Source organism: Kogia breviceps, chromosome X (genome assembly GCF_026419965.1).
Source record: "Kogia breviceps isolate mKogBre1 chromosome X, mKogBre1 haplotype 1, whole genome shotgun sequence".
In the NCBI taxonomy this organism is placed as follows: Eukaryota; Metazoa; Chordata; class Mammalia; order Artiodactyla; family Physeteridae; genus Kogia; species Kogia breviceps.
The window spans coordinates 78,005,782-78,012,975 of NC_081330.1; the positions used below are offsets into that span (position 1 = coordinate 78,005,782).

The following is a 7,194-nucleotide window of genomic DNA, read 5'->3' on the forward strand; positions in this document are numbered from 1 at the left end:
AACAAAAAACCCCAAATTTAGCAGAAGGAAAGAAATCATAAAGATCAGATCAGAAATTAATGAAAAAGAAATGAAGGAAACAATAGCAAAGATCAATAAAAGTAAAAGCTGGCTCTTTGAGAAAATAAATAAAATTGATAAACCATTAGCCAGACTCATCAAGAAAAAAGGGAGAGGACTCAAATCAATAGAATTAGAAATGAAAAAGGAGATGTAACAATTGAATCTGCAGAGATACAAAAGATTATTAGAGATTACTACAAGCAACTGTATGCCAATAAAATGGACAACCTGGAAGAAATGGACAAATTCTTAAAATGCACAACCTGCCAATACTGAACCAGGAAGAAATAGAAAATATGAACAGACCAATCACAAGCACTGAAATTGAAACTGTGATTAAAAATCTTCTAACAAACAAAAACCCAGGACCAGATGGCTTCACAGGCGAATTCTATCAAACATTAGGGAAGAGTTAACACCTATCCTTCTCAAACTCTTCCAAAAGATAGCAGAGGGAGGAACACTCCCAAATTCATTCTATGAGGCCACCATCATCCTGATACCAAAACCAGACAAAGATGTCACAAAGAAAAAAATCTCCAGGCCAATATCACTGATGAACATAGATGCAAAAATCCTCAACAAAATACTAGCATACAGAATCCAACAGCACATTAAAAGGATCATACACCATGATCAAGTGGGGTTTATTCCAGGAATGAAAAGATTCTTCAATATACGCAAATCAATCAACGTGATACACCATATCAACAAACTGAAGGAGAAAAACCATATGATCATCTCAATAGGTGCCCAGAAAGCTTTTGACCATATTCAACACCCATTTATGATAAAAACCCTGCAGAAAGTAGGCATAGAGGGAACTTTCCTCAATATAATAAAGGCAATATATGACAAACCCACAGCCAGCATTGTTCTTAATGGTGAAAAACTGAAACCATTTCCACTAAGATCAGGAACAAGACAAGGTTGCCCACTCTCACCACTCTTATTCAACCTAGTTTTGGAAGTTCTAGCCACAGCAATTAGAGAAAATAAAGAAATAAAAGGAATCCAAATAGGAAAAGAAGAAGTAAAGCTGTCACTGTTTGCAGAAGCCATGATACTATACATAGAGAATACTAAGGATGCTACCAGAAAACTACTAGAACTAATCAATGAATTTGGTAAAGTAGCAGGATACAAAATTAATGCACAGAAATCTCTGGCATTCTTATACACTAATGATGAAAAATCTGAGAGTGAAATTAAGAAAACACTCCCATTTACCATTGCAACAAAAAGAATAAAATATCTAGGAATAAACCTACCTAAGGAGACAAAAGACTTGTATGCAGAAAACTATAAGACACTGATGAAAGAAATTAAAGATGATACAAATAGGTGGAGAAATATACCATGTTCATGGATTGGAAAAATCAACATAGTGAAAATGACTCTATTACCCAAAGCAATCTACAGATTCAATGCAATCCCTATCAAATTACCACTGACATTTTTTACAGAACTAGATCGAAGAATTTCACAATTTGTATGGAAACACAAAACACCCCAAATAGCCAAAGCAATCTTGAGAACGAAAAATGGAGCTGGAGGAATCAGGCTCCCTGACTTCAGACTATACTACAAGTCCACAGTAATCAAGACAGTATGGTACTGGCACAAAAACAGAAATATAGATCAATGGAACAGGATAGAAAGCCCAGAGATAAACCCACACACATATGGTCACCTTATCTTTGATAAAGGAGGGAAGGAAACACAGTGGAGAAAAGACAGCCTCTTCAATAAGTGGTGCTGGGAAAACTGGACAGCTACCTGTAGAAGTAGGAAATTAGAACACTCCCTAACACCATACACAAAAATAAACTCAAAATGGGTTAAAGACCTAAATGTAAGGCCAGACACTATCAAACTCTTAGAGGAAAACATAGGCAGGACACTCTATGACATCAATCACAGCAAGATCCTTTTTGACCCATCTCCTAGAGAAATGGAAATAAAAACCAAAATAAACAAATGGGATGTAATGAAACTTAAAAGCTTTTGCACAGCAAAGGAAACCATAAACAAGACCAAAAGACAACCCTCAGAATGGGAGAAAATATTTGCAAATGAAGCAACTGACAAAGGATTAATATCCAAAATTTAGAAGCAACACATGCAGCTCAATAGCAAAAAAACAAACAACCCAATCCAAAAATGGGCAGAAGAACTAAATAGACATTTCTCCAAAGAAGATATACAGATAGCCAACAAACATATGAAAGAATGCTCAACATCATTAATCATTAGAGAAATGCAAATCAAAACTACAATGAGATATCATCTCACACCAGCCAGATTGGCCATCATCAAAACTCTAGAAACAATAAATGCTGGAGACGGTGTGGAGAAAAGGGAACACTCTTGCACTGTTGGTGGGAATGTAAAATGATACAGCCACTATGGAGAACAGTTTGGAGGTTCCTTAAAAAACTGCAAATAGAACTACCATATGACCCAGCAATCCCACTACTGGGCATGTACCCTGAGAAAACCATAATTCAAAAAGAGTCATGTACCAAAATGTTTATTGCAGCTCTATTTACGATAGCCAGGACATGGAAGCAACCTAAGTGTCCATCAACAGATGAATGGATAAGGAAGATGTGGCACATATATACAATGGAATATTACTCAGCCATAAAAAGAAATGAAACTGAGTTATTTGTAATGAGGTGGATAGACCTGGAATCTGTCATACAGAGTGAAGTAAGTCAGAAGGAGAAAAACAAATACCGTATGCTAACACATATATATGGAATCTAAAAACAAAAAAAGTCATGAAGAGATTAGTGGTAGGATGTGAATAAAACACAGACCTACTAGAGCATGGACTTGAGGATATGGGGAGGGGGAAGGGTCAGCTGTGACGATGTGAGAGAGTGGCAGGGACATATACACACTACCAAATGTAAATTAGATAGCTAGTGGGAAGCTGCATCATAGCACAGGGTGTTCACCTCTGTGCTTTGTGACCATCTAGAAGGGTGGGATAGGGAGGGTGGGAGGGAGGGTGACAAAAGAGGGAAGAGTTATGGGAACATATGTATATGTATAACTGATTCACTTTGTTGTAAAGGAGAAACTAACACACTATTGTAAAACACTTATACTCAAATAAAGATGTTAAAAATAATGAGGTTGTTTTTCATTAAAATACAGCTGTAGTTTTTTCCTAGTAATGTAAGAAATTCTGAAAGCTAGGAAGATAACACAAAAGCATAAATATAAGTCATTCTTCAGACTTGTGTTTTAGTATAGGATAAGAAGTTCCCTTATGCTACCTAACAAAACAGTGATGAGTGGTATTTTATGACCAAGAAAATCTTACTATATACCAAGTATTATTGTTAGACTACAGTGTTATAAGGGATGATCTTCACATCCCAATCATGGCATTTAAAAGCACTGTTCAAAAACAGAAATAAGAAAGAATCTCTCTCGATGTCTTTGGAAACAACTACCTTCCTGAGGGAAGGCACAAAAGGAAAATTAAGCTTCTTAATACATGAAGAAACAGAAATGCTTCAGAAATAGCATTTTTATATATACATATTCTAGCTCACAACTATAGGTATACTTTTCTCCTTTACTTGCTTAGTTTCTGTGAACTAAAAATATGTTTGTATTCATGAATCCAGATTCCTACATGAGCTTAAAGAAATGGGATTGGTAAACCATATCTAGTTTCCACAAATAATTCAATGCCCCACATTATACTCCTTTTGCCATATTTTTCTGACTCCTTATTGATCAGTATGCTAGACTGCATCTGGAAAGTAACATTTCTGTTCTTTTCAAATAGTGTATCTTACTGATTGTTATTTTGGCATCTCTGAATTAGTTATACAGTAATAGTTGTGATTTTTCTTACATTAAAAATACATACATAAACATAATACATCCAATTCTTGATTATTCAGGAGCAGATGATCTAGTTGGCCATCTCTCAAAGTCCCTTTGTTTCTCTTTCTTTCCCATACTGCTTTCCTCAAAGTCTTTTTTATAGTTAGCAGGACACAAAAAGGAGATGAAACTCGAATCAGTTAATTTTACTCCCACTCAATAATCCTCGGAAAAGATATAGTGGATATAGCAGAAATCTGAAATTATTGGTTAAAGGCTTGAGGATTATATGTAGATTTCAATTGTCCATGATTTCTCACTTGTACCCTAGAGTAACTTATAAGTTCTATAAAAATAATGTAAAATAAGCTCTTGAGATCTAAGTTCCAAATATGAAGATTAGGCTGACTATTATTATGCACCAATTTAATACTTTGTAGCAGTCAAATATTTTGCATTATTGCTTATTTATTCTGGTGATTTTCAACTCTCTTGTCAGAGGTTATTTTAATACTTTTGGGGTTTGGGGTCTTGCTTTGCTTCTTTCTTTTTTTTTTTTGAGTTTTTCTTTTCTAATAGATGGTCTCTGAAAGGTGATTGCATTGGAGAATGGGATGACTGGCCAGGAGAAGAAAGCATGGAATTTCAACATTCATTTTTCAGCAAGGGGTAAGCCAACCTTCTGGAAAATATTAAGCACAAGGTATGGAAACTGTTACCACAATTTTTTCATAGGATTTTGAACTACAAGAAGTCTTTCCTTGATCTATACATTTTACAATTGTTATAAGTTTTAGGGGTCAAGTTTGTTTAGGGGGCACTTGTGATTTGCCATCTGGAAACTCATTTGCTAGGTACTTCTTCTAGTTATCTGGAAAGATGACTTTTTGATATCGATTTATCCAAAGACTTATGACCACCCTACCTGATGCATATTTTATTATCTTTGCTAATTTTACCATGCAGATGAGGATATAACATTTTAGGAAGTGGATAGAGGAGATAGGATACATTATGAAGTAATAAATGTATTTTGATATTTTTTCTTAATGAGCAAGATATCTGCTGAACCTGACTGTTCACACCCATAACTGTTGATTAGTCAAGAAAGAACACAAAAGAGTAACACAGTTTTTCACTTATAAGACATCTATTTACTTTGATATTTTGCATGAACCTTATATACAGATGAAGTCTGTGTTCTGGAACTTCAAGACAAAAGGCAAAATCAAGAAGATTTGGAATATTATTTAGACCAAAGCATGTTTTAGTTCTCAAAGCATGGTTTGTGAACCTCCTAGGAGTCTCCAAAACATTTTCAGGGGAACTGTGAGATCAAAACTATTTTCATAAAAACACCAAGCATTATTATTATTTAAAACATTTATTTATTTATTTGGCTGTGCTGGGTCTTAGTTGTGGCATGCAGGATCTTTGTTGCCTTGTGCAGGATCTTTTAGTTGCATCATGCAGGCTTCTTTAGTTGTGGTATGCAGGCTCTTAGTAGCAGCATATGGGCTCCTAGTTGTGGCATGCAGGATCTAGTTCCCTGACCAGGGATCAAACCTGTGGTCCCTGGATTAAGAGTGCAGAGTCTTAACCACTGGACCACCAGGGAAGTCCCCCAAGACATTATTAATAGCCTTTTTTACTCTCATTCTCTCAAAAGCACAGTGGAATTTTCCCAAAGATACATGATGTCTGATGATGTCAACATTCTAATTTAATATATAATGGCTATATAATTTTAATTTTTAAAAAAAATATAAATATTTAATATGTTAGTTTTAAACTGTTATTTGGTAATACTGATAGATATAACCCACATAGACAAAAGCTCTTTGGGATCCTATAATTTTTTAAAAGTGTAAAATTGTACTAAGACTACAGAGTTTGAGAAGAACTGACATAGACCAAACTTGATTCACAAAGCATTATTTTTCATAATACGAAAGCACCATGGTCTTTGTTTCAGCTGTGATGACTTTGGAATGGCCGTCTGTATTATGTGAGATAGGAGAATGAAGAAGAAAGCTAAACTAAGATGAACCAGTATCCAATGTCATTGAAAAAAGAACCATGTACAGATACATCTGAGTCTACTTTACATCTTGTTTGCCTCATTCAGAGTAATATTCAGAGTAATATTTAGACATATGAACTGACCAATATTTACTTTGAATTTTCAGCTTCCACATAGATAATAATGGCTTTTATATCCTGTTAGTACAAGTGATAATCTTAGTAGTTTAAAGGGGATATCATATTTTTCTTCTAATTTTTAGGGAAGAAAACAAAAACTTCAGCTGCTTTTTCTACTATGGTGTCACCATTTTAGTTTTGTATCCATTGGCTCAGCAAACATTTAGTAAAATGGTACATACCACCCATAAAAGAAATGACCAGATCTGGTTTAAAAAGATGACAGATAATTTCGTCATTATCACAGAATCAAAATAGGCATCTGGCTTATTCCAAATGTGATTGCTCCTTCTTCTGAATCCTGATACAGTTTATTTTCTCTGCTGCTCAATTGTGATTTATAACATACTGCTTTTCACAGCTAGTTATTTTTTAAATATATAAATATTTAAACTTCCCTCCTGATCTGTTAACCACATGAGGGTTTTTTGACAGATAGCTCATTCTTTAAGCACTTTTAGAGAAGATGAAAACAAGTTGGAAGTCCCAATTTACATTTCTCAAATTTCAACTTGAGTGACATAAAGTCTGTAGTTCCTTGCTTGCTAGAACCAAAGTTTATTCACTTTAGTGACACTACATAATCAATTTAGAGTCATTGATAATGTGGTGAGTTGCTTTTTCTCTTATCTGTGTTACATTTTTAACTAAAGGTTTTACTGTGCTTATACTGTGAGATTATGAGAGAATAACTCATTTTTTAAATCTATTAAATATAGTGGTAATGGACCTTAAAGTCATGCCCCAAAGATGTAGATCCAAATAATTAAAGCCAGTTTAGTCACCAACTATGAAAATAATTATGACATTGCTTTTATTTACATTTGTTGGTCTTCGTCTTCTTTTTAAAAATTTTTATTGAAATATAATTGATTTGCAATATTATATTAGTTTTGGGTGCACAGCACAGTAGTTCAGTATTTTTACAGATTATACTCCATTAAAAGTAAGTAAAAGATAATGGCTATAATTCCCTGTGCTATATGATATATCCTTGTTAATTATCTATTTTATACATAGTAGTTTATAGTTCTTAATCCCATATCCCTAACTTAACCATCCACCTTTCCATCTCCC

At 34.2% G+C, this 7,194-nt stretch overlaps 1 non-coding gene across 1 annotated transcript; it reads right to left on the reverse strand.

Moving 5' to 3' along the window:
- Positions 1-5,460: 5,460 nt before the first annotated feature.
- On the reverse strand, positions 5,461-5,533 carry TRNAK-CUU (transfer RNA lysine (anticodon CUU)). The gene has a single exon. It is a non-coding gene; the product is annotated as a tRNA-Lys (tRNA).
- Positions 5,534-7,194: the final 1,661 nt, after the last annotated feature.